This window comes from Ambystoma mexicanum, chromosome 3q (genome assembly GCF_040938575.1).
Source record: "Ambystoma mexicanum isolate Mex_15411 chromosome 3q, UKY_AmexF1_1, whole genome shotgun sequence".
NCBI lineage: Eukaryota > Metazoa > Chordata > Amphibia > Caudata > Ambystomatidae > Ambystoma > Ambystoma mexicanum.
This window is the reverse complement of record NC_090926.1, coordinates 246,872,147-246,890,080: the sequence shown is the minus strand read 5'-3', so window position 1 is coordinate 246,890,080 and position 17,934 is coordinate 246,872,147.

The following is a 17,934-nucleotide window of genomic DNA, read 5'->3' as shown; positions in this document are numbered from 1 at the left end:
AGTGTCAGGATTTGAGAGCAGGTCTTCACAGGTGTTCAGATGAGCAGTTTCAGTGCCTCTGGATGCACTAAAGCCAGACTGATGTTCATGGAAGCAGCAATAGATTCATTGTGGAAGGGCAGCTGAGTGATAGCCAACTTCTCCAGGAGTTTGCCCAAGAAGGGAGTGATGGAGCTAGGGCGGTAGTATGCCGGAATGGAGGGGTCAGCAGAGGGTTTCATGAGCAGAGGGTGCACAAGGGAGTGCTTAAGGGCAGTTGGGAAAACTTCTGTGGAGAAGGAGAGATTGCAGGAATCAGCCAAGGCTGGGGCGAGGGAGTCAATATTGTCCTTAATGGTTTTAGAGGGGCATGGGTCTGTTTGTTTGGATGAAACCTTCATAGACCAGACTTGTCTGGTGACCTCATCAGATGTGGCTGGTGAGAGAGAGGAGAGGTTAAGAGGAGGGGGGTGAAGGGAGGCTCAGGTGTTGGCGTATGCTGTGTAGTGGAAGAGAGGGCGGAACAGATGTCTTGGGTTTTTGTGATGAAGTGTGCTGCCAGGGCAAAGCAAAGGTCCTTGGTGGGTGTGACAGAAGAAGAGGCTGCTGTAGGATTGGCCAGTTGCATGCAGACTTTGAAATGTTTGGCCGTGTTGTTTGATGCCGTGGAGATGCAGGCTTGAATAAAGACTTTTCTTGGAGTGGATGCAGAGTCAATATTGCCTTTGAAGGAGGCTGCAGGCCAGTTTGTCAGATGGTCCATCCGATGAGTTCCATTTCTGCACAGCTGCCCTACATTTGTGTCTAAGGGCAGCCAGATCAGAGTCGTACCAAGAGTTGCACTTTTTGGATGGCTTCAGTCGGACCCTCATGGCAGGGGCAAGAGTGTCAAGAGTGTTGGAGATAGAGAGGGTGAGGTCAGTGAGGCCTGTGTCAAGGAGGGAGTCAGTTGCAGTAATGGAGGAGGAGAGTAGGTGGAGGCAGAGGCAGCCATTGTCACTTTGTTCATGGGTCTGGTGACTTTGAAGCCGAGGGACAGTGCCGGGTGTGTTGCTGCAGGAGGAGAGGAGAGAGTCAGGTGTGTTGAGAGAAGAGTGTGGTCAGTCCAAGAGAGAGAATTAGTAAGAGGGATATGGAGGGGGATGTCAGTAAAGATGAGAACATCAAAGGTGTGGCCCGCAGTGTGCATGGAGCCAGAGGGTAGGATAGATAAGGGGAGAGAATTGCATAGGTTGCGGAAAGGCCCTGAAAAGTCAGGAAAGTCCAGATGGATGCTGAGATCACCCATCAGCAGGAGTTGAGAGGAGGAGGAGAGTAGCGAGGAGGCCAGGTCAGCCCATTCCAAGAAGAAGAGAGTGGACTGTCCGGGTGGCCGATAGAAGGAGGCCATAATGAGAGAATATAAGGGGAGAGTGAGAGTCGGCAAACTAGGCACTCGAAAGAGGAGTAGGGAAGATGGACACAGGTATCCATTCTGGGAAAATAAGTGCCAATTCCCCACATTTCTTCTTAGGCCTGGGCACAGAGAGGAATTTGTAGCCTTCAGGAGTGTGTCAAAGCTTGTGACGGAGCTCTCCTTGAACCAAGTCTCGGAGTTTCCGAGGAGGTTGCAGATGTCAGACGAGTGTTTGATAACAGAGCGAGTGTTGAGAGTGGCAATGTGGAGCACCTTGCCATCTTTGAGGGTCTTCCTGTGAGAAGATCTATCTGGTATCAGGTGTATGCACTTAGTGTAAAGTGCCTGACTTTGCCTGACCCATTTAAAGGAACATGTCCAGTACGATGTGAGAGAGTTAGTCCGGTTGCTCTCAGTCATCCTCTTCCTTGGCCCAGTGTTTGTGAAAAAAGGGGGGAGGGGTGGATTTGGGACTTCGGAAAATTCTATAAAATAGGATGGGGTAGATGAACAAAAAAGGGGGGAATACAGCATCTAACCATCGGCTGCCTCACCCCCACTGCCTGAAGACTCCTCACCCAGGTGATCCTCCCACACTGGTCCACCCCCAGGGTCTGCATCCAAAAGTGATGGCCATGCCCTGGCCACCTGGATGACAAGTCCCTGGGGACTAGCGGGCGAGACACCCTTTGGTTTCTCACACTAACTCTCTTAAGTGGTACATGTCCATGCAGGGGGAGAATCTTAAGCTTCTGCATTGGGCCATATATCTGAAGGGTGTAAACATGGAAATCCAGCATAAGCCTTGTTCTCAACGCTCCAATGGAGATAGTCCAGAAATCCAGAACCCCTACACCAACTACTTCAGACTTGCTGCATTACAAATAGTAAGTGTACACCACTCTACTGCATTGTCAGGTCTATTATATTGTACCGCCCACCTTACTGCAAAAACGAGCTGGTCCAGATCCTACACTAATTGACCTTCCACTGCTAATAAAATTGGCTTACTAACTCCCAACAAACTCGTTCTACAGCATTCATACCTCCGGCACATCCGAACAGGATCGGCGATACTTGACTATGGTTTTTGGCTCAACATGCCATCGAGTGAAATCCTAAACCCATAAGTCATTTACTTTGCACTGTGTTATTCTCCTAGTGTGTTTAAAACATTTCCCATTACGATGCTTGTTGTTTCACCTAACACCATATATCATACAGTTACCAAATGTTACTGCACTCGTATTAGATACCTCTCGAACCATATTTTAACCCCACTCTAAACAACAAGTTTTTTTCAGTATTGTTAGACTACTGCACTGAGTTATATAACATGTCTATCCTCATTACTGTTGTTGCATAGCTGCCCACTAGACAGTGTTCCCAGAAAGTGATATAGCCTATTATATTCTTTGTCTAGTCTAGAGATCAATACTTGAAGAGTAAATAAAGCCCTAATCTTCGTACTGTTATGTTTTCACCACCATGCTAATGCCAGTATACTTTGCACACAACTGCATCTATAAGCACCAAACTGCTAAACATGGTCACACTTCCTAGAAAGAAATACTGAACACAGTGATCATGATTGGCCTCCGGCACCTTTTACTAAGCCGTGCCACAGGACAAACACACCCAGGGGCAGCAAACTGCAGTATATTGCAAAACAGCCATACCTGTAATTGAACTAGTATGTACAATGCTGACCTCCACACATCCACCAAGATCACACAACCTGCAGCACAACCAAGTCACAAACAATATAACAATAGTGATCCACCACCTGCATACTTCTGGCATTTGTACCAATGGCTCATACATTCAGATAGCCTCAGGCCTAGCACGTCCACTATTCCCTAGACACAACGCACTACCATGCCCCACGCCCTTCCTACCCACAACACCAGCATTTACCACAATAACACCTGCTACCCAAACCACTGTTAGGTCTATGCCCATTCTAGGTATTTCCCACCTCATTCGGCTATCCACCAGAAAACACTTACAGCATCCGCGCATCAAACCCATGCCAAGTGCCCAAAGAAATTGCAGTCTATCCTCCCGTACCACCAAATCACCTACCGCTCACCATTCACCCAGAACCACTCCCAGTCTACAAATTCTCAAGGCACAGAAAACGAATACCAAAAGTGCCCAGAGACAGACTAAACACAAATCCAAATTTCTAACCCTCCAGCACCCTACCCCATGTCTAACCCCACATACCCCATTACCTCATTCACCACCCAACAACCCATTACTTAGTACTAAACCGCTAACAGGGGCCTTACTAAATGCCAGATCCCTAGGCACACACGCCATTGACATCCATGACCTCATTCTCGAACATAAACTAGACTTCATCGCCATAACTGAAACCTGGCTCCATACAGCCTCAGGCCCACTCCTTTCACTAGCTATACCTCCTGATTACTCCATTCTCAGATCAGACCGACAAGAAACCACTGGTGGTGGAGTGGCCATCATCTTCAAAACCTCACTTAAATTCAGAGAATGTAAAACAGAAACTCTACTAGGCTACAAACTCCTAACATTAAAATTAGCTACCAACCAAAAACCACTATCAACTTTCTCCTAGTGTATAGAACCCCAAGCATCTTGAATAATCCAGACATCGAATTGCCCCTACTTATTTCCCCGTTGATCAAACCCAATACTAAATTTGTCCTACTAGGTGACATCAACCTGGGATACAATGACCAAACAGACCCCAAAGCCACAGCGCTCAACAATTCATTCCTAGAAATACAATTCAAACAAATTGTCAAAGCCCCAACCCATATTAAAGGTCGAATCACCTCCCACCCAACCCACAGTATCTACCCTAATGTGAAACTCCAAGAAACTGACCTCAGAAAACCTAATGCCACTGCTAAACAAATGATTAAATACTAAACCTCCGCCTATGAGTAACTCAAAAGTCATCGCTCTACATTACCACAATTGCTTGCAGTCAGCAATTGATGAAATAGCCCCTCTCGGAGCTAAATGGTCTAAAATTGGGCATAGTAATACCTGGTTGAATTTAGGAGAAAAAAAGAGCGCTAGAACACTTAACTAGAAAAAAAAACATCACTGAAATCAAAAAAGAGCTCCAAATAGTTGCTAAAACCTACAAAATTAAAGTGTATACACAGAAAGCTAATTCACTCAATACACGTATCATGAATGCTTCCTCCAATAGCAAGGAACTATTTGCCATTATCAAGGAACTGGAAACACCTATACATCCACCTAGTATAGTCGTAGTAAACAAAGCATGGTGCTCAACTATTCAAGATGCCCTAGCCTCCAAAATCAGTACATTGCAAAATAAAATTGAAGCCCAAAAAAAAATATTCGGTCCCCTTGCTGAGATTACCACACCATCACCCATAACCAACACACTCTACTTCCACTTTACACCAGTGACTATAGATCAAGTACAAAAAACAATAGCCACACTTAAACCTTCTAACTGTAAAAGGGATAACTTCCCTGCTAAACTAATCAAGGACTGTGCGCCAGTTTTAGCACCCATTATTACGCATTTCATAAATGCCTCATTCACCACCAACATCATCCCACCCAGCATTAAGGAAGTATGGGTCACCCCTCTCCTTAAAAAACCCTCATTAGAAGCCACCCTCCCCACCAATTATAGACCCATCACCACAGTACCCTTCCTTCTGAAAATTATAGATAAAATTGCTTATACCCAAGTCCAGAGCCCACCTTGAAGATAACAAACTACTAGATGATAGACAATCAGGCTTCCGCACTGGTCACAGTACCGAAAGAGCGCCACTGGACCTAAAAAACCAAATGGATGTGGTCAGGGAATCAGGAAACCTATGCATTCTGCTCCTGCTTGATTTATCCGTGGCATTTGACTTAGTAGACCACAACAAATTATGCCAAACCCTTGCAAATAACTTTCCTTTCTCTAAGGAAGCGACTTCTTGGATCAAATCTTTTCTCTCAGACCATACCTCAAGAGTAGCCATAGGAGATACAGCAGTGGACCCCCTTTCAGTCCCTCTGGGAGTCCCCCGAGGAGCCTGCCTCTCACACGCTTTATAACACCTGTACCAAATTACTCTTTGCAGCACTGGACGCAATGGGAGAAATTTACACAAATGTTGCCGATGATACACAAATACTATCTCAGGCAACTTAGAACAGGGCACCATCTGTGTGAATAAAATGTACGCCATCATCCAAAACTGGATGGCTGCAAATAGTTTATGCTTAAATGGAGAAAAAACTGAGATCCTCATAGTAGGCTCTCCAGCCCGCCTAGCTAAGCTTCACCCACTTTACACTTCTATAGTCATCGACAAAACTCCCATCCCAATCTCCAACCAAGTAAAAACCCTAGGAGTCTACTTGGACTCAAGCCTCACCATGTGCAAACACATCAGCGCCCTTGCCTCAACCACAGCATAAACCACCAAACTTATTTCACTAAGCCGCCCATTCCCCACGCAACAAAACTGCATCACACTAGCAAGAGCCCTTATCTTAACCAAATTAGACTACTGTAACATTCTCCTTCAAGGCACCTAAAAAAAACAACAACAAAATGCAGTTACTCCAGAACAAAGCACTAAAATAATCCCTAGGCATAAGCAAAAGGGATCATATATCGCACCATAGGAGAGAGGCACTTTGGCTACCCATCCAAGCCAGCATACTCCACAAAACTCTCAGTCACTCACAAATGTATTACAGGCAATGCCCCAATCTACCTCAACAATTGTCTAAACCGCAAAGCCACAGCCAGAAGCCTTAGATCCAATGCAAACTTACAGCTGCACGTCCCACGCTTTAACAACGCAATAAGAGGCAGCTCTAGCTTCAATGTAGCAGCCCCTAGAATTTGGAATTCACTCCCGGCCAACATCAGTAACAAACCCACACTGAATACATTTAAGAAACTCCTCAAAACGTGGCTCTTTAATAAATACTGAGCACCCTGGTCAGTCTCGTAACGGTACTTTGCACAACTGATGTAAATATTGAATATAATTTGTAACCACTGTATATGTAACAACCAAGACTAAGTATTCGTAGTATTCCTTTTAACAAGCAACCAGCAAGTTAAGATCTCTCTGTACCTAAGCCGTGATACCCTTGGGTTTGGGCGTACAACAAATGCAATAAATAAAAATTAAAAAAAATAGTCTCTTAGGAGGATTTTTATCACACATTTTTGTTTGGGCGCATGTTGCGGAAAGCCATGTGCAATGTGTGAGGATGTGCAATCCTAAGCTTTTTTGATTTGTGCTAGGCAAAATGATGCTGGTTTTCTCTCTCTGAAAGTAAACCCAGCTGGACAGATATCACTTTTCAAATACCCCATCCCAAAAGGTATAGTTCACACATATGTAATATTCTGGGCCCTGTCAAGTGATACCCCAGCAGCTACAATGTGATTTGGCAACATGGCAGTAACAAAGGTAAATGTGTATTCCTGAACATCTTGCTAGTATCAAATGAATTCCAACAGCCATGGAAGCCTTTAAACGTGGAAATCCATGCTTCAAGCTATATTTAATTGCATATCCTCATGGCCTGGCGGCAGAAATTCGGTTAAGTCTAAATATACAACTATGTCTAGTTTCATACAGTGACATATGAGGAGACAGTTTAAACTGCTAAACCCAATCTTTTATAATTGTGTTATTTACTCTTTGTTTTCACTGATCCACAGCTGCAGGGCCATTTGTGTATTAGCATCTGGGCCTGGAAGTTTCACCCACACAAGAAGGGGGCTGTGTAGCACAGGAAGCTATTTTCTTCTCTGCGGGCTAGGCTGAACACATTCCTGGGAGAGTAGAGCATACCTCCTCAAGGTATGGGATGACGGTTGGGAGCTTCAATGGGACCTTTGTAATACACTGGGGCATTCACACAAGAGAGATAATTACTAGAGTACTTTTGAACTCAGACAGACAGGATATGGGGGAAGTATAGTGCAGCTAGGGAGAGGACCTGTACACTGGAGAATGGTCCAGCCATCTTGAATATCCACAGGTAACACTTACTTCCCGAGAAACCTCTAACTTCCTGCAGACAAGGCACTCTGGGAGCTGACATCTAAAGGCATACCCCATGTTACAACAGCAAGAACTGGCCCCATAAAGAAGGCTTAGAATTAACACAAATTACTACATAAAGGGGTGAGGCCCTCTCCCTCCAAATGAATCATATTTCAATCATCCTTGGACCAACTTGAAGAACATTTAACTGGAATCTTGCTGGGGTAAAGACTGGCCAAAGTCTACAACCACTGGAGTGAAGATAAGGATTTCCAAGACGGGTGCAGACCATCTCCTTAATCAATTAAAGGGAACATTTAAAGTGACATGCTGTTGAAAAGGCTTGACTGGTGCTTGACGTGGCAAGCCCTGCAAGTGTTGCTGGCAACCTTTCTGGCTGGGAAGGGCAGTAGACCAACCTACCTCTCCTCAGAAACCCAGTTGAGTGTCCCACAACACTGCAAGAACCAACACATGCTGCCTTTGGCTGCCTTTACAATTTTGAGCAGCTGTGAGTGTCTGAATGGCTTTGAGTTTTTGCAGAGAGCCAACAGAGCAGCTGTTAACACTCTACACGTTGAACACTTTTGGGAGACTTTGAGCCTGGCCAGTCCGAACGTAGCCTGCCTGCCTCAAGCTTCTTCAAGCCTCGAGCAATTACTGCTTGCTGAACTACATCTTATCATTGGACCAAGTCCAGCTAGCTTACAGCTGAAGTCGAACTGCTGCTTTCGTACATTGAGACCCAGTCAAACCGTCGTATTGCATGGATTTGAACATCTCCACTTGTCCCAAGCTTCTTTGAGCCTGGAGTCGTTGCCACTTGTTGAATTGCACGGCATTGTGGAATTCTGTCGAATCAGTCCGATGAACTTGAACATGATTTGATGCACTGGAAAGGACATAGACTCCTGATGCTGTTTATCTCCTAAAATAAAGCAATAGGTATCTAACAATGATTCGGCCCCCCTAGCCTTGTTCTGTGGTTCTAGGTAGAGCCAAGAAGACATTAAGGTCTTAAAAAAGAAAGGTTTAGAATGGCAAAAATGGATCATCTTTGGACAATATTGAGACCTGAATCTCTTAACGACCACTAACCTTATCAAAACTCCTTCATACTCCTATAGCCAAAGTCCTTATAGTGATCGAGGAAAACATTCTATAACATCGGAGCGGCCAGCAAGTGGCCCACAAACATTAAATAAGCTCGAAGTACATCATGTAAGTTACAGTAAATCAATAAAGGTTAATGGAATGGAACAGTGGGCACTAAGATCATTAAAGATACATTACAACTGCAGCTATCAATCATGAGGCCATATGGAAGGTGTTTTGTGATCCTTAATGGGGTCCCAACTTTACATAAAGGGGCAGTTGCATCTAGAAAGGCTGTAATTAACACTGTTTTCCACTTGTTCCAATTGGGGAAGGACTGTAAGTATATTATAAGAGAAGAAATTATCAATGTGGCTAGAGTAAAATCTGTGGGTTCTTGTTCAGCAGCAGGGTCTGATACTTGTATTTTGAGCTGATTTGAATATCCATATGTATTAGATGGTATTATGCCCAAGGAAGCACGATTTATTTCAGTGAACCCTACTAAGATCCAAGTACATCCAGTCAAATTCTTTATTTCAAGATCCCAAATTAACTGTAATGCTACTTTGCATGATTCTCGGAAATCAAAAGATTATAGCGCACACAATGAATGGGTGAAGCATGACGGGAGGCAAAAATGCAATCCCAAGATGGGACTGCTTTTCTGTGCAGTAGAACAATATTCAAACAGGAGCTGATTCAGACAGAGGAAGCATTTGCACATATATCTAGCGGGAAACAAATGCTGATGATGAGGAATAGTCTCTTATTCAATTGAAACGTATCTCAGATGCACGGTTTCAGGAGACATGGTCGATTACACCAAAAGTTAAACCTGGTTGCATTACTTTGTGCAATAGGAAATAGAAAAAGGTAAAACAAAGGGGATCTTAGGACATGGGCAGATTTGAGGTATTCAGGGTTGGTAAATCCCATAGAGACAGGGAATCCTAATATTGTAATATTCGATGCATCAGATTGAGAATTCCGCAGACAAAGATTTTATATATGATTATGTTGTACAATACAGATATTGACACAACCGGTAATGCTCTAACTTTCAGAAAATTATCATCTTTTCTGGACAATTTATCCTTTCCATAGTGTACAAATGAGAAAGGTGTAAGGATTATAGTTGGCTATTTTAATGCAGCTCTTCATTAAAGCATCTTGTGACTCTAAAATATTAGATTCTCTGTTGGAAATAAGAGGGGTTCCATATTGTATTTTCAATAATAAGGAGGCAAGCAAAGGAGCCAATTTGTTTTGCCATTTTATGAAATCCTATGGATTATGCCAAAATAACAGATGACACTCCCTCGGATATCTCAGGTGATTTACGTTTGCTTCAGGGGATAAAGTGAAATTGACAATATCATTGTAGACAAAGCAAATTGGAGCATGGTTAAGGACCTGAAAATAGAAGTCTGGCCTGAGACCGATCATGTTCCTCTTCGTGGGTCATTTCTCTCTAGAGTTTGTACATTTCAAACAAGTGGTCCCAATATCCATTGGTAGTTTCCAACATTGCCTCAGACTGTGTAAGTAAAATCAAGGAGTCTGGGGTATTTCAATAAAGTAACTTGGTTTGATGTGGAATGTAGGGATGCGAAAAGCCAAGTGCATATGCTAATGGGAAAGGAAAAGATTAATTTATTAGGGTTGCTAGGAATGCTAAGAATGTATATAAACCATTGTGTTTGAGGAAATCTTTTACTTTGTAATCACAAAATGGGAACAACTACAATCTTAGGTTGCTGAAGTTGATGTTAAAGGTTTTTCACGTTTATTTTCCCATGGCTTGCAAGCCTCGGAACATGTTTGAACTGTCATGAACAGTGTACGGAGAGAAGACTGATTTAATCACTTCTCTGAACTCTACAGATCTGCTCTTCAGCGGAATGCTCCTCTTTAGCTGACGCCCTGGTTACAAGATTCAGTGAAAACATTGTTGATATTTGCTTTACGTTGTAAGTAGTGGAAGAGGTAATACATTTACAAAAGAGCAAAAGACCCCAGTGATTTAAAACTCTAGGGCCCTATTATATATAGATTTGTAATGGAAGTCTTGTTAAACAATCAGGTGGTTCGGTCATGTAAGTCTGCATTGATTATCCCGATAGCCAAAATAAGGACAGGTGAAGCCCAGGGAACTATCAGTATTTTTCCTTCAGGACAGCCCATGCAAAATGTGTGGCAAATTGCTACTGAAGAAACTTGAGCTAGCCATTGAAGATAGGAATTTGCTTTCTGGTGCTTAGTCTGTGTCGAGAAAGGGTCATGATGCAATTGATAAGTGCTTTCCACTATTTATTTTCATTCAGAAATGTGATTCTGAGAAAGGGTAATATGTTCTTAGCCTTTGTAGATCTGATTGTTGCTTTCTATTCTGTGAACAAGGAGAATCCTGCAGACATACTGGGAATTCATTGGGAAACAAATCCCAAAATCTATTTGCTTTACTGAAAGTAATATCAAATCCCTGTGCATTTAGTCCTTCTTCAGCAATTAAATTGAGCTGCCAAGATTTGTGAAATTCTTTTCTGAGAAGATTTCCACTATATGTAAAGAGATACCTCATATGTTATCTAATAATACCGATTTACCTTTTAAAGTGATACATTTATTGGAATATTTTCCCTACCTGATTTGGAAAAGCTCTCATTCATTAATGTTGAAAACAAAACCATTTTATATCAGTGACGATCTTTGTTCAGCTTAAAAAATAAAAGACTTGGGGGCGTGGCCTGGAGCGCCAGTGATGAGGCAGCTCCACTATGGCCTGCTCATGGGCCCGCGGCTAAAAGCTATTTTCGCCTATGCCCGCCATGAACACCGATATACCAATGCAGCGGTACATCCCCAGCACCATCGCCTGCAACCTGGGAGCTTAACGCCCCCAGGATGTCTGGTAACGCGACAAAAGAAACGCTCCTTCGGGGGCCGGCACCGCAACCAAGATGACGACCGCTCCCCTGAGCCCGCGCTTCGGCGCCCTGCCAACTCCTCTTCCCCGGCGCGTGGCAGACAACAGAAATCAGAGCCTCTCTGGCGTGCTTTAGGGGGGCGCTGACGGCCCCTGCCCCCGCCCGCCCGGGGGCCCAGCCTACTGCCCATCATTGGACCCCACTCGATGCCTCAGTGACCCCGCCACCAGCGTAATCGACACACCGGGCCTCTGGGAGCCTGAGCCGGGTAGCTGAATTTGCTGTACGCCCTCCTGGGAAAAGGGCCCCCCCGCCTACCATTCATAGCGCGGCCCTCGCGAGGGGACCGCGTGCCACCCAGGTGAGCCCTGTTGCCCTCCAACAGACATGGCAGGCCCTGCTTTCTCCTGCATCGAGGGCTTTGGAGACTCTCTCCTTTCTCCCCGCTGGCTCCATTTGCCTTCAGCTGTCCTTTGGAATTCTGCCCTTCTGGGGGTGGCCTAGCCTTCTGAGGCCCGCAACATCTGCCCCCCCAGTAGCCTGCTAATCCACGCAGATCTACTTTGCCCACTCCTTGTGGGGCTGTGACGCCTCCCTTGCCTTCCTGGGGCGCCCCTGACCACATCCCTTCCTCGCCAGCCGGGGAGAGCCTGCTACCGCCAACTGCATCCTGGTCTCTGCCGCAGAGGGCCGTCTGGAGACCCGTGGCGACCTACACTGCCTTCTGAAGGCCTTCCTACCCACTCAACCTCCTGGGGTGCTCCGGCCCATTCCATCCCCGCTTGCCTCGTCTTCTGCCTTTCTTGGTCCGTATGGCAGCGGATCCCAGCCCAGGCCCCCGGAGCCTGCCCCCTTACTCCGAAGCCATGTCCAAAGCATCGAAGTCCTCCAAATTGGCTGACATTTCCACCCTGCTACAGGCTTCGGAAAAAGGAAAGAAAACAGCCCCCCCCCTAAACTCACACCTCAGAAGGCGTCCGACGAGAAAGGGACGCTCGCAACCAAAGAGGACCTCCAGGCCTTCATGTCGGACATCAAATCAGAATTCAGAACCTGCATGACGGAACTCACTGCTAAATTGGAACAAACTGACCAAAGGGTCAGTAGCATTAAGCACAGGATGGGGGAGGCTGAGGACCTGGCCATAGATCACTCCAACTCACTAACGGAGATGCAGTGCACCGTCCAGACTTAATGGAGAGAACCGAATATTTTGAATTTAAACAGGAAGACATGGAAAACCGCTCCCGTCACAACAACCTGCGCATCCAAGGGGTGCCTTCATCAATCCTTGACAAGGAGCTCCGTGAATATGTAAGCACCTTCTTCCAGTCTCTATTGCCGGATCTGGACGAGGCCCAACTTCTACTTGATCGAACCCATAGATTGCGCACCTGCCGGGGAGTGAACACAGACCCCCCCTCTGGACGTAATCACAAGAGTCCACTTCTACACCACCAAGGAGGCCATCGCAGCAATGGGCCGATCAAAGGATGAGCTCTCTTTCCAGGGCGTCCCCCTACAGATCTTCCAGGACCTCTCCCCTCTAACTCTCCAGAAGCGCAGGAGGCTTTGTCCACTCTCGCTCTTCCTCCGAGACCAGCAGATCCGCTACAGGTGGTTCTTCCCCACAGCGCTACAATTCTCGTATAAAGGTACCTCCCGCACCATCAGCCACCTCGACGACGCAGCATCGATTCTCCGTCCGGACTCCCCCGGGAACTCAGACCAATCCTATCCAGGCCGCACGAGCCCGGCCCCGAACACTACCTCCCCAGGGCCGAACTGGGCCCCTTGGTCCAGAGTGCAGAGAAACTGCAAACCCAAGTGACGTGCGAGGACGCCCGCACAGAAGACATAGCATTGGAACCACCCAAACATTTTGAGCTGACCGTGGACCCCATGCGGTCCACACCCTCCTCTAAAGCGGATGCCACCACCTTACCCTTGGAGAAACTTTCAACCATTTTGGTTCTGTCGAACGACAGCCTGGGCGGCCGGGGCCCATGCCGATAGTTTAAAATTGGCCCCCCTGGTCGCAGTTTGGACCTCCCATTGGAGGCAGTTGTTGAATGCTCATATCTCCCGTTGGAGACCAGTTTTAAAACCTTCAACCACAGCAGAACTTGAAATAGCTATTCTCTCACAGCCAAGGCTGACTTGATCCCCGCCAAGCCTCCACCCCACAGCAAGCGGATCCCTTGAGCAAGCTGCCACATCTGAAGCTTAAGTTCACCACCCTGAACGTTAGGGGCCTGAACTCCCCCCCCCCCCCCCCCGAAGAGAAAATCCATTTTGCAAAGGCTACAGAAAGACGGGACCTCGATCGCTTTCCTGCAAGAAACTCACTCAATCCGATCGGACTTCTCTTGCTTGCGAAATAGACTCTTTCCGCTACAATTCTTTGCTTCCAATGGAACTAAGAAGGGAGGCACCGCTATCCTATCCGCGAAAGATCTGAGGCCCCAGATCCTGGACTCGCTGCGATGTCAGGATGGTCGCTTCATCGCGATAAAATGCATCGTCCTTGGTCAACTTTACACCCTCATTTCGGCCTACGCTCAGAACGAACACCAACAAGGCTTCTACCAAGACCTGGAAGACTCTCTCCTCCCATTAATTGAGGGGCAGGTCGTCATGGGGGGGACTTCAACGGGGTCCCGGAGCCCCTCAAGGACCGATCTCATCCCCCGACATCCAGAGATCTGAAGTTGGCCACTGGCCTGCTCCACCTGTTCTGCACACTGAACGTTGTGGACTCCTGGAGGGTATTGTCCCCGGATGAGAAAGATTTCACTTTCTACTCGTATGTGCATCGCACCTTCTCCAGGATTGACCTGCTCCTGACCTCCCGGCAGATCCTGACCTTCACGGACAATGTGGCGATTGGCCCACGGATCCTCTTGGATCACGCTCCAGTCACACTAACCCTGCGGTCCCATGACCTGGAACCCCCTTCTTGCCGCCAGTGGACCCTACATGACCCTATTCTGGGGGCATGGCAGAGACTCAATCGCCAGAGCAATAAAAAACTTCTTTCCAGAAAACCGTGACGAGGATACTTCCCCGGCCAACACCTGGGACGCCATGAAAGCAGTGCTCAGAAGGGAATTGATCGCCCAAGGCGCCGCGTTTCACAAAAGAAAGCAGGCGACCCGGGCTGCCCTGGAAGCCGAAGTCTGTGAAGCTGAAGTCACCCATAAAAGAAAGGGCTGGGCCCCTAAATCCTACAGGGTCCTGTAAATGTCAAGGAAGAGGCTCGAGGCGCACTACGCTGACGCCAAAGCAAGCCTACTAACTAGAACCAAGCAATGGTATTATGTCCGTAACAATAAGGCCAACAAACTGCTGGTTAACAAGCTGGCCAAGGAGAAGAGCAGAAATACCATCCTGGGCCTCTGCGACCCGGGGGGGTTGATCCACTACACGGACAACGAGAAACTATGCCTGGCGGTCGCCCACCACTCAGAAATAATGACGGCAGCCCCGAGAGTCCCGGGTGAGGAGCGCGCATACATCCAAGAGGCGGCCCCCCCGCAGCTGTCCCCAGCGGCCAGGGAAGAACTCAAAGCGCCCACTACAACCGAGGAAGTGGAGGCAGCCATCAAAAGCTTGACAACTAGAGCCCCAGGCCCGGACGGATTCTCCACCGGCTTCTACAAACTCTTCCGTCCCCAACCAGTGGCCCCCCCTTGCCCGTCTCTTCAACACATTTGTGGCCACCGGGATGATCACCCAACGATGCAGAAATCCATCACTGTCCTCATCCTCAAGCGGGAAAGGACCCCCAAGATATCAGCTCATATAGACCCATCTCTCTGTTGAATTTGGACGCCAATATATACTCTAAAATCCTAGCCAACCGTCTTCCACCTATCCTTCAGAGCATCAAAGACCCGGATCAAACAGGGTTTATAAACTACAGGTCGACAAAAGATAACATCCGCAGGGCACTGGACCTAATAGAGATCGCCAATCGGGATTCCCAACAACTGGCCCTACTGGCGCCAGACGCCACTAAGGCCTTTGATAGGGTGGACTGGTCTTACCTGTGCCTCACCCTAGAGGCTTTCGTTTTAGACCCGACCTTTGGGAAGATGATCTTCACAAACTACCAAGCCCCTAAGACCAGGCTAAGAGTCAACGGCCGCCTATCGGACCCAATCCATCTCAAATGCGGGACGAGGCAGGGATGCCAATTATCCCTGCTGCTCTTTGCTCGGGCCATGGAGCCGAATTCGCAAAAACCCCTGGATCAGTGGCCTGAAGATTGTCTCCGAGCAACATAAAGTTGCCCTCTATGCAGACGATGTTCTGCTAACCATCACGAACATCGAAGGGTCCATGAGGACGGCCCTGGCTGAAATCCATGACTTCGGGAGGGTATCGGGATTCGCCATGAATTTCCAAAAGTCAGCTTCACTCGGAGTGGGCCTGACCCTAGCCGAACGTGAGGCCTTAGAGGAACGAGGCCGGTTCCATTGGAGCACCCACTCGATCCCGTACGTGGGGGTCCGGATCTCCGCTCACCCAATGAAGGTCTATCAGGCTAACTTTCCGCCGCTCTTCGAGGAACTGGAGAAGGTCCTGAGCCGCTGGCAATCACAAGAAATCTCCCTGCTAGGCCGCATAACAACATGTAAAAGGAACCTACTCCCTCGCTTCCTCTATGCCTGCGCCTCCCTGCCAGCCCAAATTCCGCTCCCTCCTCTCTAGCAGCTCCAAAGGAAGATGGTTGACTTCATCTGGAAAGGGAAGAAAGCTTTTGAAGAAGAGGCGTAGCATTTGAAAGGCAAACTAAAAAAAAGAGGGTACCCGAGAAAAAGTATTAAAGAAGCAGCAAAACGTGCCTTTAATAATAACAGAGAAGCTCTCCTGGAAGAAAAAACAAAAAAACCCTGTGATAATAAAATCGTTTGTGTTAATACTTTAACAAATCATAGCCTAGCTATTAGAAATATAATTTCCAATCATTGGAAATGATTGAGAACCACAGCTGCTAACCCGATTATGCCACTTTTTGCATATACTAAATCACGCTCCATAGGAAATAGTGTAAGACACAGTAGATATTTTTTTACCTACCCCCTGCCACCAGCCTTACTAGTCAATGGGGTTGTCACTCACCTTGCAGTCTGTGCATGGTATGTAAACTAACGATGAGGAGCAAAGAAGTAGAGATAGGTTTAACTAGAGCTTGGTCTCAGAAGACATTCTCGAATTGCAACACTGAGAATGTTGTCTACATGATTACTTGCCCGTGTGGGCTACATTATATAGGCAAAACTAATCGTAAAATCAAAGCACGAATAAGCGAACACAAAAGCTGTATTGAGAATAAAATCATGCAGGCTCCGTTGGTCAAACATTTTGTAGAACAGAAACACGGTAGTGATAGCTTCACATGGACAGTCCTCTTAGTAGTGAAAGGTGATAATTCAGTAATGCTGAATAAAAAACTCCTGAAGAAAGAACAAGAACTTATTTTTAAAACACACAGTGACCTGAGAGGTCTGAATGACTCAATCGAATGGCATAAAGTGTGGTAATGCCAATTAATTCATTTTAATTGGAGCCCGAGGAGAGGGTTTCCTATGGATATTTATACAGCCTATTATCCCAATTCTGACCACTAGAGGACTCTTGGCATAGATGGCCCCCACTAAAGATTAAAAAGGGACTATTTCAGGTTTCTCCATAGATATCTGCTCTGCTTATTTTTCCTACCAACAGAGGGCCCAGAGTATAGTTTTTTTCCTACTAAACATCAAAAAGGGACTACATAACCCACATGAAGCACTTCCACACCGAATGACTTGTTGTACAGGCAAGAGGGTGCCCGAGCATTCGACTCAGCGTTGTATAGCTAAACTAGACTTGGGAAGTTACCTTTTCACTCAAAGGGACCCCCGCACTACTTTGGACTTGCGTACCTGCTAGAGCGGACTGGAACAGGTAATTACTGCCATTAACAACTGGGACACTATTGTGAATACATCACGGCTTTATTCTCGAGCAGTTCTAGAGGGCATTATTTACTATGAGCCCCCTTTTACATCGACGCTCGCTCTCTTTTTCATGCAGTGCCGGTCCGTAAAATATGCCGGAGAATTATCTATGGCACTTGGAAAAGCACATTTGAAAGGATTTTGAGCCACATGGGGGATCTCGTTTAAAGATTTGCAAACTAGAGAAGGTATTTACCCTTAAACGTTTTTTTCATGAATTATTGCTTTTTATCATTTGAATGCGATGGAGAGATGACTGGCCAAGATGAGGCATCTGCCTCAGAACTTATGTGAACCCAGTATTAAAATCATTTTTACTATGAGGGCATTTGATCATAGGTGTATTTTTTGTCACTTCTCATATAGATGCGCCCTCAGACTATATTTATGAATTGTATAGACTTTAAGACGTGTCGTCTTTTTTAAAAATAAAGAAACTATTCTGTTTTTTTATAAAATGATTTCTTTCCAAAGTAATT